At 42.8% G+C, this 15,881-nt stretch overlaps 1 protein-coding gene across 8 annotated transcripts in view; it reads left to right on the plus strand.

The window, feature by feature from the left end:
* LOC140465031 (F-actin-uncapping protein LRRC16A-like) overlaps positions 1–15,881 on the plus strand; it is a 470,304-nt gene that overhangs the window by 84,278 nt on the left and 370,145 nt on the right. The gene's annotated exons all lie outside the window — the stretch shown is intronic.

Below are 15,881 nucleotides of genomic sequence, written 5' to 3' on the forward strand. Positions count from 1 at the left end.
TGAGGTGGGTAGTCGCAAGAGTTTGTGTTTTCAAAATGCACAATTCTCCTGCAGTACTTGTGTAAATCAAAACAGGAAGTGCAACCCTATTGATTGACTCAGTTCACTAATTTCACAATCTTCAGATAAAGTTAAATTCCTGTTCAAGTGATATCATGTATTTGATAATGATATCCTGAGTTTTGCTCAATTGGTTTATAAGGTCATGGCAGACATTTAAAGGAATGGCTTTTACTACTTGAAAACCATTTAGTCTATGAAGATTTGAAGAAGGTTGCCATAATTTAAAATATCTTGGGAATCTGTCAATATTTTCAAGAATGTTTAAAAGGACTTTTTAAAAAATTTACAGGGAAAATAACAGGTGGCATTGGTGGCTCAATGGTTAGCGCTGCTGCCTCACAGTGCCAGGGACCCGGGTTCGATTCCTGCGTCGGGCAGATTGTCCGTGTGGAGTTTGCATGTTCTTTGTGTGGGTTTCCTCCAGGTGCTCTGGTTTCCTCCCACAATCCAAAGGTGTACAGGTCTAAATTGTACTAAATTGCCCATGGTGTTAGGTGCATTAGTCAGGGGTAAATATGGGGTAGGGGTTTGGGTTGAGGTGGGTTACTCTTCACAGGGTCGGTGTGGACTTGTTGGGCTGAAGGGCCTGTGTCCATGCTGTGGGGAATCTAATCTGAAATTTGAATGAACTATAAAGGGATTTGTTGTATTTTTCTTGGCTAATGAGAAATATTCATCCATGTTATCTGACTACCTTTGACCCAGACGCCGTGAGCTTTCACATGCAAACTGCGTGACCAGGCGCACAAGTATCTAGCATAAGGAGAGATGCAGCAGAGAGAATAATGGAGAAGTTACATTTATAAGGAGCTGTGTGCATGCTAAGCAGAAAGTCAAAGAGCAGAGATTGTGGATTGTTGCTGCTTAAGGTTTGCTACAGCTGATGAGAGAGTTTCACAGGTTGTATTAATTGGGTCACATGAAGTAGCCTCTAGGGAATCTGTGCCATCAACCTTGTTGCGAACTTAGCTAAGCATGCTGTGCAGGAGTTTGGCGTTTGGGGGACCAATGTCTTTCGGGTCAAGTCATATGAGGAATGTTTGAGGACTCTGGGTCTATACTCAGTGGAGTTTAGAAGGACGAGGGGGGATCTAATTGAAACATACAGAATACTGAATGGCCTGGACAGAGGGGATGTTGGGCACATGTTTCCATTGTTAGGAGAAATTAGGATCTGAGGGCACAGCCTTAAGAGTTAAGGGAAGACCTTTTTTAGAATGGAGATAACAAGAAACTTCGCCAGAGAGTGGGGAATCTATGGAATTCACTGCCACAGAAGTGGAGGCCAGGTCATTTTGTATATTTAAGACTGAGATAAATAGGTTCTTGAGTATCAAGGGTGACAAGGAGAAGGCAGGAGAATGGGGTTGAGAAACTTAGCGGCCATGGTTGAAAGGCAGAGCAGACTAGATGGGCTGGGTAGCCTAATTTCTGCTCCTATGTCTTATAGTCTTAAGTCTTTTCAATAAAAAAGCAAGATTGTGTAACAGAAGCTAAGTTAAGAACTTTGGACCTGCACATGGTGCAACATGTCTGGAGAATGCTGGAGGAGTTCATAGTTTGTGAGGTGTGTCTTTGTACTCATACTTCCAAGCTTAACTTTTTGCTCTCAAGTATCATTTGTCTGTTAATTCATGTTTAAATTGTTTTGGTTCTGTTTTCAGTTAAAAATACTATAGCGTGGAATCTTGTTGGCAATTTTGTTTGGGACTTGGTCAGTGAATTTTGATTATTTTGGTTCACGTTTCCTCACGTTGCCACATTCTTTTCTGTTTTTTTTTTGTTGTCCACTGGAGCTTTGAGGGAAGAGCAAAAACTCCTTTAGGAAAAAAATGCCATAGGGACCCCCTTTCCATGCCTTAAAACTTCAATTATATTTCCCCTGTTCAGAATGCAGTCACTAACACTACTGTTTTAATTGACACTGCTATTGCTGAACTGAGAATTTATTGTGAATAGGTTTATTTAGTGAGCAGAGAAAAGGTTAGTAAAATACGCAAGGATATTGCAGCTCAATTGGATGTGACATCCATGATTTAGTTTGCACCAAATGAATGGATGGCTTTTATGATTGAGATTGAATGGCCTCTCCATTTTCCCAGTTGTCATTTCATCATTGTGTATTTTTTTAAAAATTGATATTCCTGCCAATTAAGCAAGAGTTTATATTTTATATCCTAAAACCATTAAAGAGATAATGATAGGTTTTCTGCTGTTATAAAAAGAAAAGAGAGTATCTGGTGTAAGTACAATTTTTTTTTCCCCTCTCTCTGCCTGTCTGTGTCTCTCTCTTCCCCCAGCCCCCTCTCTCTGTCTCTCTCTCTCTCTCTCTTTGTCTCTGTCTGTCTGTCTGTGTCTCTCTCTCTCTCTCTCTCTCTCTCTCTCTCTCTCTCTCTCTCTCTCTCTCTCTCTCTCTCTCTCTCTCTTTCTTCCCCCCCATCTACTTTTTCTCCATCTCGCTCTCGCTTTCTTTCTCTGTGTCTCTCTCTGTCTGTGTGTGTGTGTGTGTCTCTCTCTCTCTTTTCCTTCCCCTATCTATCTAATTCTCATCTCTCTCTCTCTCTCTCTCTCTCTCTCTCTCTCTCTCTCTCTCTCTCTCTCTCTCTCTCTCTCTCTCTTCCCAATCTCTCTCTAGCTGTTTTTGTAGAAACAACAATACTTGGTTAGGTTTGTTTTTTTTTAAAGTAGCTATCTATGGAATCTGAGTCGTGAACTCAGCAGACAGGATTTAAAAACTTGCAAGTCACATGATGAGGGCTAAAAAATTCACTGCAGATCTTTATTCCTTTAGTGTCTTGGTTGATTGATTTATTCTGGCAACAAAGCAGGGATTTAAACAAACACAAACAAAACCAGAAATTTCTGGAAGAGCTCAGCAGGTCTGGCAGCATCTCTGGAGAGAAATCAGAGTTCATGTTTAAGGGCAGGTGGCCCTTCCTCAGAACGGCTCTCTGTTCTGAGCAAGGGTCAATGGAGCTGAAACATTAACTCCTCATTTCCTCCTTTGTGGAGGGGTGTAGACTACAGATGCTGGCATTTCAGATGAAGAGCCCTTCTGCTCCACGGATGCTGTCTGATCGATTGTGCTTTCCCAGCACCAAACTCTCTGACTCTTTCTCTCCACATATGCTGCCAGACCTGCTAGGGTTTTCCAGCAATTTCTGGTTTTGTTGATTTTCAGCATCCATGGTTCTTTCAGTTTCGTTTTTTATTAAGTTTTTCCTTACAAAATTATGAAATTACAAAATTAAGAAAATATGACATTGTAACACCAAAAACAATAAGCAACTACTATACTGTTCTACAAAAGAACTCCCAACTACACTCATTACACATCAATAACTAAATAAATAACACTGCTCAGTGTAACAAGACCACAGCTCTCAACCTTCGAGAGCATCAATTATTAAACCCACTTTTGCTCGAAATTCTTCCTCTCAGGACATTAGGCTTGTTAAACCAAACCACTATGGCTAGACAAAAGCCCTAATTAAAATAGTGGACAAATCTGCTTCCAACTAATTCAAAAAGGGCTGCCATGTTTCATAAAAATTGCCCGTTTTCTGGTGCACCATGTTTGTAAGAAAGTCCAAAGGAATGTGTTCCATAACTAACTAATGCCACCCTGACAGACCTAGGGGGGAGGGGGGGAGTGGCGGGGTTCTCAGACTCCCAGCACATCAGAATGCTCTTCCTTGCACAAAAAAGTGAGGATGTTAAAAAGCTTTTTCCCATGTACATCTAAGGGAGATAAATTCAGCGAACCCAGGAGAAGAGAAACCAGCTCTACCTTGACTTCAGTCCCCAAGACCCTCTATTACTCCTGTCACAGTGCTCCAGTACGCACGGAGTCTGTGGCAGGACCACAAAGAATGAGTGAGGGTACCTGTATTTATTTTACACTTGGGGCACATTGAAGATTCTCCCTGCTTAAATTTTGCAAGATGATCTGGGGCCAGATGAACTCTATGAAGAACCTTTAATTGCATGGCATTGGTCTTATTACATATCAAAATCATCTTCGCATTCTCACAAATATCCTCCCAAGTTTCCGGAGTGATCTCCACCCCAACTCTCTCTCTCTCCCAGACATCCGCAATTGCTGGATGTCACCTGAGGAACCCCCTCCCAGCAAATGATAGAGAGTACTCACTGAAAGAGTGCTCTTATCCTGAAGCACCCTCTTTTTCCATATCAGACCTATAACAGTCAGCCAGAAGGGTAGTCTGTTTACGGATAAACTCTCTGATCTTAAAAAATTGGAAGAGGCCCCTACTCGATAATCCATACTGAGGAGATTTTTGATCAAATGACATTAACGTTTCATCTTCAAACAGGTCAGCCAAACAAGAGAGTCCCCTATCTGTCCAGGCCTTAACCCGGGATCCAGTGTCCCCGGCCGGGAACCTGGCATACCAACTATGGGAATATGGAAAGAAAGCCTCCCTGTGCCCACTTAAATGGGAACCCACTTTCAATGTCTGGTATTCCCCTAAGATCCCTCGTAGGCATAGGCTCCAATTTTGAAAAATTGATCTTGTAACCTGAGAAAAAGCCAATGAGTTAACACTTATCAACTAGGGCACCAAAACTGCTGGGTTTGATAGAAAAATGAGAACATCATTCACATATAATGTGATCTTATGCACCTGCGACCCTACCTTTGGAGCAGCTATATTAGGGTCCCCATGAATGGCCTCTGCCAGCAGCTCAATCACCAATGTGAACAGCAACGGTGAGAGGGGACAGCCCAGCCCAGCCCTCCCCCTACCAGTGTTAAAATTATCCGACCGTATACCATTAGTGAGAACCGCTGCCAAAGGATTACTGTAAAAGACCCTTATCTATTTACTAAAAGCTTCACCCATGCCAATCCTCTCCAGGGTATAAAAAAAGATACGGCCATTCCACCTGGTCAAATGTCTTCTCCACGTCCAAGGAAATCACTAACCCTTGGACCGTCGCTGGGCCACTTTAATCATGTTAAGCAGTCTCCTAACATTATTAGAAGATCTGTGATCCTTTATAAAGCCCGTCTGATCCTCCTTAACAATAGAGGGCAATACCATTTCCAACCCCAATTTGATAAAATTTTAAATATCAGAGTTTAAAAGCGAGATGCGTCTGTAAGAAGTACAGTCTTCTGGGGTCTTCCCTTTCTCGGATAAGAGAGATATTAGCTTCTCTCAAGAATGGCGGGAGGCAATTCCGGCTATATGAATAGTTATACATGTCGTCCCCGACAGTACGCTTACAAATTCTTTATAAAACTCACTGGGCAAGCCATCAGGGCCAGGCACCTTCCCACTTTGAAGTTGCCTCACCGTCTCCTCTGTCTCTTGCTGTTAACGGAGCCCTAAGGAGAGACGTCTGCTCAGCAGACACCCCAGGAAGATCCAAATACCTAAGAAAAAACTCCATCTTATCCCATCTGTCCTCCCAGCATTCAGACTGGTAAAGTTCAGAGTAAAACCTCTGAACCTCCTCATTGATTTTTTTTTAGCATTGTAAGTAAGAGTCCCATTCCCGTCCCTAATAGACTGGGAGGCAACTTCTTCCTGGCCAAATATGCCAAGTGTTTACCTCGCCTATCACCATGCTCAAACAGGCTCTCCTTTGCAAAGGGAAGTTCCTTCCTTGCCGTATGTGTGAATACGGAGATTAAGGTGGATCGGAGAGCTGTGATCCATTGCAGCTTAGTCACTGATGGTCTACTGTAGTATGGCGTCTCAGCTGCTTCCAGTTATGTCTCAAGCAGATGTTGCTGCTCTCACTTCTGTCGCTTCGGGCTGGCAGAGTATGAGGTAATTATCCCTCTAGCATAGGCCTTAGCAGTCTCCCAAAGCATGGACTGATTATGAGCTGTACCTGAGTTGTTGGCCAAAAAAGCTTTAAATTCCCTGGAGAAGTATTCTACCAACTTGCTGTCCTTGAGGATGAAGGAATCCATTCACCAGTACTGTGAGCCTAGTATGTCACCCTTAATCTTAACCATTAACTATACTGCTGCATGATCAGAGATGGCAGTATTCTCAATTGAACAGGATACCACCAAATATAAAAAAAGCCACAGCAGTTAGGAAATAATCAATCCTTGTGTGTCGTTTATGAGGATTAGAAAAGAACATAAAATCTCTGCCTGTAGGGTGTAAATGTCTCCAAACATCTGCCAACCCCAGTTCTACACACTGATCACCCAACTGCTACAATTCGATGCTGCAATGCCAAGGCCATGAGCTTTGACAGTGCATCAGGCAGACATTTAAGAGAGTGGGCCGGAGGAACATAGACATTGAAAATATCATATTCTTCGCCATGTGTAATGACCTTAAGAAAAACAAGCCGGCCATACTTCTCTTTAACACACTCTATTAAATTAGATGGGAGGCCATTCCAGACAAGTATGGCCACTCCCCTGATCCTAGTGGTAAAAGACGAGAAAAACACTTGATCAAACCCATCCTAATTTATGTCTTCTGTCTTCATATGTTCTCATATTCAAATTTAAATTCTTCAGAATTAACCACCTCTCTTCCAAGCTGTGTAAAATTAGAACTTATTGTGGTCACTCATCCCTAAGAGTTCTTTTACAAAACGATTGTTCAGTAGCCCTTTTTGATTCCATAATAGTAGATCTAAACTAGTATAGCCCCTAGTTGGCTCCTTAGGATAATCAGAGGGTTAGATAATTTAGACAGTGAGAGCCTTTTTCCTCAGATGGCGATGGCTAGCATGAGGCAACATGGCTTTAAATTGAGGGGTGATAGATCGAGGACAGATGTCAGAGGTAGTTTCTTTACTCTGAGGGCAGTAGGGCGCGAAACGCACTGCCTGCAACTGTAGTGTACTTGGCAATGGGTCATTGGGTAGGCATAAGGACGAAAATGGGATAGTATAGGTTAGATGGGCTTCAAATTGGTTTCACAGGTTGGTGCAACATTGAGGGTTGAAGGGTCTGTACTGCGCTGTAATGTTCTATGTTCTATGCTGCAACTTCAAGTGTACCTTGTCATGAAGGTGGGTCTCATCCTAAGGCTCGACAACACCATTTTCCTTTTAGCTGGCGAATGAATCTCTCTGATATTCCAGGTGCACCATTTAAGAATGCTGCTAACCGTGATCCTTTACAATCACCTTTGACCTGCCAAGAGGAAGAATTCTAGATGAGAGTGGTGCTGGAAATTCCACTCGACCCTTCATCCCCCCCCCCCCCGACCTATCACCTTCATCTCCTCCCCCACTCACCTATTGTACTCTATGATACTTTCTCCCCACCCCCATCCTCCTCTCCTTTATCTCTCCACCCTTCAGACTCTCTGCCTTTATTCCTGATGAAGGGCTTTTGCCCGAAACGTCGATTTTACTGCTCCTCGGATGCTGCCTGAACTGCTGTGCTTTTCCAGCACCACTCTAATCTAGACTCTGGTTTTCAGCATCTGCAGTCATTGTTTTTACCAAGAGGAAGAATTTGTCTTGCAACACGCTGAGCATACTCAAAAGGAAACTCAGAGCCTATTTAATAAAAAAACAAAAAAACTAACTACAAAACACAAAAGGCACTTTATGGGGGAGTCTACCCCCTGTCCACAGAAGGGGCTTACATTTCCCACACACACCTCCATCCCCCTACTTCCAGCTCGAGCCGCACCCAAGCAATGGAAGAAACCAAACAAAGGACATTGTAAACACAAAGTTATAACAAAAACAGTGAGTACTCTGTGTGCCCCCCACCCCCCTCAATATATCAATATCACTCCAGCGTGGAGAGGAAAAACCACCCACCAACAACAGCTTCTTTGGGAAAGGAGTGAAAGTACAAGAAATAAAAGCAAGTCAAAAAAACCAGGCATTATTGTCTGTGTCCATAAATACATCAACATTAATTTAAAGTGTCCAAGAAGTTTTTGGTTTGCTCCAAGGAATCAAACGACTGCACAGTCTCCTCCTTAAGTAATGGGTATCTCAACGAACATTGAATACCAAGGTCCTTTAACCTTCTCTGAACCTCATCAAACAATTTCCTGTTATGGATCACTGCTTTAGAAAAGTCCTGGAAAAACAATATCTTAGTTCCCTGATAGGTCAGGGCCTGTGGATCTCTCCCCAACCTTCTGGAAATTTCCATGACTCTCTGCTTGTCCCTGTAGCATTGAAATTGTATCAGAACCAGGTGGGGCTGCTGACCCTGACCGGATCTGTGCACCGCAACCTGGTGAGCTCTGTCAACCCTCACCTGGTCCGCCTCGGCATCCCAGCCAAGAAATTGTGGCAGCAGTCTTCAAAGGACTTTGCTGGGCTGCCCACCTTCTATGCCCTCCAGCAGCCCAAGACCTGGATATACTTTCTCCTACTTCTGTTTTTCAAGTCATCAACTTACTCAGTCAGGGCCCGAATTGTTTCTCAAGGGCCTGGATCCACCCCGCTGAGGCCTCAACCTCTTTCTCTGACGCCACAGTCCACTGCTCAACCTCTTCAACTCGCTTCCCGAGCCCTTCCAACTCCTCATGGTTTTGCAGCACGGCCGAGATGGGCTCCAGTTGATAATGAGTCTCTTCCCTCATCTACTGGATCAGCTGTCGGATGGCTCCAAGTTCCTCCATGATGATCTGTTGTGCAGGCGTTTCTTTCACAGCTGCAAAGGGAGCTGCAGCTGCTTCCCCAGTTACAGTCTAGGGCCAGCCGAGACTTTTCGATTGTCCTGACTGTTGGGTGTTTGCTTCCCCTTTGTCATTCTCACACGCTCGAAAATTGATTTTGAATGGTTGTATTACTGTTTAATACTAATATTTTTCCAAAAAAGCAACTAAAGTGGGGGATGAAAAAATATTGCTACCCTGGTTTGGGGTGCAGAGCTCAGCAAGGCTGATCTATTCAGATTACCGCCATCTTGAATCCCCTTTTCAGTTTTGTTTCAATGTGAAAATGGCTGTTAGATTTCATGACCACCTCGCCCCAACTGCCTAGTGATTGTAATAAGGTCATGGCTTATGTATCCTCGTTGTAACTTGATGTCATAATTAGGAATCTTTTCCTCCGGCCGGGTCCCATTGTCCAAATGATAATGCCTGTTTGTTTGACTTTGTGTAGTTGCCTGGTTGCTATAATAATGAGCAAACTGATGCTTACAGCCACTACCGTTAATTCTCTTTCAAGGTATTGTTCCGAGAGCAGCTTTTTAGACAAGTGTCTTCATTTCAGATGTTTTTGAATTGCAGCAGGTATGATGCAAATATATAGCCATCTTTGACAGTGAACTCAAGTCAAGGGAATATGGCTTTATTGGGGATGTCCTGTCAGTAATTTGAAAATCAGCATGGTTTCAATATAATTACCAAACAGATCAAAAGTTTCAATTGACTTTTCCCACCAATACACGATAATGAGTTAAACTGAACTATTTGCAAGATGAGGTGGTTGTATTTGGAAATGGCCAATTGATAACTGTTATTGATAACTGAACATTTTATTAAACTGGTTAATGGGGGTAATAGTGAGAAATCCATAACTAGCCTGCTAGTTAAGACCGATGATGTCAGCCAAGTTTCCAGTCCTTGACCCAGACCGGGCTCAAGTATATTGATATCAGGTGAAGTTAATTAGATTTAGATTCCCAACAGTGTGGAAATAGGCCCTTCGGCCCAACCAGTTATCACCAACCCTCCATAGAGTAACCCATCCATACCCTTCCTTCTGACTAATGCACCTAGCACTATAGGGAATTTAGCATGGCCAATTCACCTAACCTGCACATCTTTGGACTGTGAGAGGAAACCCGAGGCTGGAATTGAACCAGGGACCCTGGTGCTGTGAGGCAGCAGTGCTAACCACTGAGCCACCATGCCGCTCTGATGTCAGCTATGATTTATTCTCTCTTTCTCTCTCTTCCCCCCTGCCGCTCAACTGCCAACCCTTTTTCTCTCCCTGTCCTCTGTTTGAATAGACTGCCAATATTTGCTGTTCAACCTCCTCCTTGAAAAATAATCAGGTGAACAAAACATCAGAAAAATGAGGAAATGCAAGATAAAAATAGAGGTTACCTCTAGCTTTTTTTGTAATCTTTTGGTAATTTCTTCAGTCATTGATCGTGGAGGGCACTGGGCTATTTTTGCTCTGATTATTTTGACCAAATTACACAATTGAATTCAAAAAGAATTTGTGTAGTCTCCTTTTTTTTTGGAATATGTTCATTTAACATTTCTAATAAAAAAAATTCAACAATTACATATATTTAAATAACATTCTTGAGATATTGCGTTTTGTTAGTTTTAGTTCAACACGTAAAAAATGTACTTGGTTTGTGACAGTGATCTAAGTGCAAATTAAATTCTCTGAAAATTGGTGACTACTCTCTTTATCCTTTCAGCAAAAAGCTGCTTCGGTTACATTAACACAGCTATGTGAAGTGAATGTGATCAGTATAACATCAGTTCTTATTATAGTGATTATGTATTTCAGTGATTGCAGTTGGAAAATTGTTATCATGGGTGAATGCTTGACTTATGTATCATTTTTGTCCATTGTAAAGAATTGTACATAAATTCTTTATACACAAATATAATTGGTTTATTCCACTGCCCTTTGTTTTGTCCTTGAAGTGAATTATGTCACCCTGCAAAAGAAATGGAGCTCCATATGGTCGGAGCTGATTTTAATGGGTAGTTGTTTTCAAACTGAAGTGCCTTAATTAATGAGGAAAACTATTTTCAGATGTTTTATTATATCTTGTTTCATATAGAATACTCTGCAACTTTTTGAAGCCGCCTCAAATGCTGATTTCCAGTTCTGTTGTGTGATCTCTGGTGGTCTATATTGAAGGGCAATTTCTATAACAACTGGACCAACTTAAAGTAACTTGGTTATTTAGTTATTCTGATTCTGCCATTAAGTATAGTATATTACTAATCAGCAAATACCACAAGACCCTAAGCTGAATTCCTAGTTTGTACAGAGCAGGCTGATTTCAGAGAAATAATAGAGAAAGCAAAACAGTGGGTGTGCTGGTCATGGCAGCTTGTCCAACCCATTTCTGCTCCAGAATTTGTTTCGCACCTGGTCAAAGAAAAACTGAAGTTAAAGGTGCAGCTTTACTTCAAGTACTTTCTGTTTTATTACGTATTTATTTAGCATCAACAGAAGACTCATCAAAAATTAAAATGCTATCAAACATGAATAACAATTAAATGAGTTGAAATTTTCATACTCGAAGAACAAATAATGTGAGGTTGGTACGTTTCACTGGCCTGGGGTGTTTAATTTGATTTTCACTTATTTGTGGTCAATGTCAAATTAAGTTTAATTTTGCATGTAGTTTGTGGATTGTCCCAACAGAAAATTCAGGCCAGGTGATCTTGTTGATAACTGTAAATTGGTTTTTTGGTGAAGTTGCCAACATTCTACTGTGCTTTGACTGTCAATGCAGCAAAAATAATGTTCGATGAAAATTTCTGCCTGAACCTCTTTATTTGCTGTTCCGGGATGTCATCCTCTCTGGCAAGGCCACCATTTATTACCCATCCTTAATTTCCTTGAAGGTGAATCCCCTTGAATCACTGAAGCCCAAGTGATGTGGCTGAACCTGCTGTGAGGGAGGAAATGTTTGGATTTTGATTCAGCGACCTTGAAGGAGGGGTAACTCTTCCATGTCAGGATTGTGAGGGGTTTGGAAACAAACTTGGAGGTTGTACTGTTCCCATGTGCTTGCTGTGCTTCTCACAGGCCGCTTGACCCTTGTCAATCTATGAGATAGTACCTGATATGGCATACATTATCCTTCATCATATAGTGGTGGTGCAGATGTGATGCGGATCAAGCAGCTGCTTTGTTTTGCACAAAATCATGAAATCCTGACTGTGTAGAAGCAGGCCAGTGGGTCCACACAAACTGTCTGAAGAGCATCCCACCCAGACCCAAACTACTAATCCATCCTTGTTACCCTGCATTTCCCATGACCAAGCCTCGCTACCCCAGACACTATGGGAATTTAGCATGGTCAATTCACCTAACCTGCACATTAAATTGAATTCAATTTATTGTCACGTGTACCAAGGCACAGTGAAAAGCTTTGTCTTGTGAGCAATTCAGGCAGATCACAGAGTCAAGTAGCATAGATAAGTAAATAATAGATAAACAGCAGCAAAAACAAAAACACTGGTACAGGCGAATGTTAAGAGTTTGAGTTTCCGTTCAGTTTCTATCTGCTGTTAGGATACTGTTTCAAAACTGGCTTGTGTGTGTGTGTGTGTGTGTGTGTGTTCAGGCTTCTGTACCTTCTCCCCAATGGTAGAGATTGTAGAAAAACATTGCTGGGGTGGGATGGATCTCTGAGAATGCTGGCGGCCTTTCCTTGACAGCGGGCCTGGTAGGTGGATTCTATAGATGGGAGGTTGGCCTTTGTGATTGTTCGGGCCGAGTTCACCAGTCTCTGTAACTGTCTCTGATCTTGCCATACCAAGTAGTGATACATCCAGACAGAATGCTCTCGATGGCACACCTATAAAAGTTGGCAAGGGTATTCACCATCATGCCAAATTTCCTCAGCTGCCTGAGAAAGAAGAGATGTTGTTGGGCCTTTGTAACCAGTGCGTCCACATGAAGAGTCCAAGAAAGCTTGTTGTGGATGACCACTCCCAGGGGCTTGACACTCTCCACTTGTTCCACCTCTGTGCTGTTAATGTGTAGAGGGCCATGAGTAACATTCCAGCGAAAGTCAGTAATGAGTTCCTTGGTTTTACCAGCATCGAGAGCTAGATTGTTCTCCGTGCACCATTTTTCCAGATCTTCCACCTCCCTCCTGTAGTCTGTTTTGTCGCCATCTGAGGTCCGACTGAATATGGTGGTGTCATCAGCAAACTTGTAAATGGCATTAGTCTGGTATTTGGCGATGCAGTCATGGGTATACAGTGAGTACATTAGGGGGCTGAGTACACACCCCTGAGGGGCTCCAGTGTTGAGTGTTAGTGACGATGAAATATTGTCCCCAATCTTCACTGATTGTGGCCTGTGGGTCAGGAAACTGAGGATCCAGTTGCAGAGAGTGGAGCTTAGTTTGAGATCACTAAGTTTAGTAATTAGTCTCGAGGGGATAATAGTGTTGAAGGCTGAACTGTAGTCAATGAGTAGGATTCTTACGAAGCTGTTCTTGGTGTCAAGATGGATTAGTGGTGCTGGAAGAGCACAGCAGTTCAGGCAGCATCCAACGAGCAGCGAAATCAACGTTTCCAGCACCACTAATCCAGTATTTGGTTTTCAGCATTTGCAGTCATTGTTTTTACCTTGGTGTCAAGATGTTCTAGGGAGGAGTGAAAGGCAAGTGATATGGCATCTGACGTGGATCTGTTGGTCCGATAGGCAAATTGGAGTGGGTCAAGAGTAGTGGGGAGGCTGGAGTTGATTAATGCCATGACCAGCCTTTCAAAGCACTTTATGACCACCGAAGTTAGGGCCACTGGGCAGTAGTCATCTTTGGACTATGCGAGGAAACAGGAGTGCCTGGAGAAAGTTCACACAGATACAGGGAGAACGTGTAAACTCCACACAGTCACCTGAGGCTGGAACTGAATGGAATCACCATGCGACCCAGGAAGTCCTCAGTGGATTTGTAATCCATCCCCTTTACCACTTGGCCACAACTACTTAACCCATGGTGTTCAGTTTTTGTTGGTGCCACACTCCTTCATTCACATGAAGAATATTCTATTCTCTTCCTGACTTCTGACTTGTAGATGATAGACAGATTTTGGGAAGTCCGGAGGTTAATTAGTTGCTGAAGGAATTCCAGTCTCCAAACAAGCCTTGCAGCTGCAGTATTTATATGGCTAGTCCAGTTGAGTTTCAGGTCAATGTTAACCCTTCAGGATACTGGTAGTGGGATTTCAGCCATTGAATAACAAGAGAAGATAGTTAGGTTTTCTTTTGTTGGATACGATCATTGACTAACACCTTGTAATGTGAATACGTAGGCTCAGGGCTCTCCTGGTGGCAGTTTTAGTGAGAGTTGTAGAGTTATACAGCATGGAAACAGGCCCTTCAGTCCAACTCCTCCAAGTGAACCAGACATCCCAATCTGACCTAGTCCCATTTAGCCTGTAATTCCTTCCTATTCATATACCCGTCCAGATACATTTTAAATGTTGTAATTATACTCTCCTTCACTACTTCCTCTGCATGAACACAGCACTCTGTGTGTGAGAAAGTTTCCCCCAGGTCCCTTTTTTTAAAAATTTTTTTCCCCTCCCACCTTAAACCTATGACCTTTAGGTTTGGACTCCTCTATGCAAGGGAGAAAAGATCTTGTCTATTCACCCTATCCATGCCCCTCATGATTTTCTAAACCTCAGTAAAAGTCTTTGGTTTTCGATGTTCTAGGAGAAAAGAGCTTCAGCCTCTATATAGCCTCTCCCAGTGACTCAAACCTTCCAGTCCCAGCAACATTCTGGTAAATCTTTTCTGCACTCCTTCAAGTTTAACAACATCATTCCAATGGAAAAGTGACCAGAATTGTATGCAGTATCCCAGTAATGACCTCACCAATGAATCCCAACTCTTGTGCTCAGTGTTCTGATCAATGAAGGCAAGTATGCCAAATTCTTCCTTCACTACCCGTTCCTTCTGGGTAACGAACCAGGCCAGGTATTAGAACTAGAGGTAGGTGAGCACTTTGGGGACAGTGACCACAATTCGGTGATTTTTACTCTAGTGATGGAGAGGGATAAGTGTGTACTACAGGGCAAGAGTTATAGCTGGGGGCAGGGAAATTATGATGCGTTGAGGCATGACTTAGGATGTGTGGATTGGAAAAGTAGATTCCAAGGCAAGAGCGTAATTGATATGTGGAACTTGTTCAAGGAGCAACTATTGAGTGTCCTTGATAAGTACGTACCTATCAGGCAGGGAGGAAAGGGTCGTGTGAGGGAGCCGTGGTTTAATAAGGAGTTGGAATCCCTTGTTAAATGGAAGAGGGCGGCCTTTGTAAAGATGAGGCGTGAAGGTTCAATAGGGGCAATTGAGAGTTATAAGGTAGCCCGGAAGGACCTGAAGAGAGAGCTAAGAGCAGCAAGGAGGGGACATGAAAGGTCCTTAGTTGGTAGGATTAGGGAAAACCCTAAGGCTTTCTATAGGTATGTTAGGAATAAAAGAATGACTAGGGAAGGAATAGGTCCAATCAAGGATAGTAATGGGAAGTTGCGTGTGGAGGCTGAAGAGATTGGGGAGGCGCTGAATGAATACTTTTCGTCAGTATTCACTCAGGAACAGGACATTGTTGTCGATATGAATACTGAGGCATGAATAAGTAGAATGGATGGCTTTGAGATATGTAGAGAAGAGGTGTTGGAAATTCTGGCAAGGGTGAAAATAGATAAGTCCCCTGGGCCTGATGGCATTTATCCTAGGATTCTCTGGGAAGCAAGGGAGGAGATTGCAGAGCCATTGGCCTTGATTTTTGTGTCCTCTTTGTCGACAGGACTAGTGCCAGAGGACTGGAGGCTAGCAAACGTGGTTCCCTTGTTCAAGAAGGGGAGTAGGGATAATCCTAGTAACTATAGGCCAGTGAGTCTCACTTCTGTTGTGGGCAAAGTCTTAGAGAGAATTGTAAGGGATAGGATTTATGCACATCTGGATAAGAATGATGTGATCAAGGATAGTCAGCATGGTTTTGTGAAGGGCAGGTCGTGCCTCACAAACCTTATTGAATTCTTTGAGAAGGTGACTAAGGAGGTAGATGAGGGGAAAGCGGTAGATGTGGTATATATGGATTTTAGTAAGGCGTTTGATAAGGTCCCCCATGGTAGGCTACTGCAGAAAATACAGAGATATGGCAT

The sequence above is a fragment of the Chiloscyllium punctatum genome, chromosome 41, assembly GCF_047496795.1.
Source record: "Chiloscyllium punctatum isolate Juve2018m chromosome 41, sChiPun1.3, whole genome shotgun sequence".
NCBI lineage: Eukaryota > Metazoa > Chordata > Chondrichthyes > Orectolobiformes > Hemiscylliidae > Chiloscyllium > Chiloscyllium punctatum.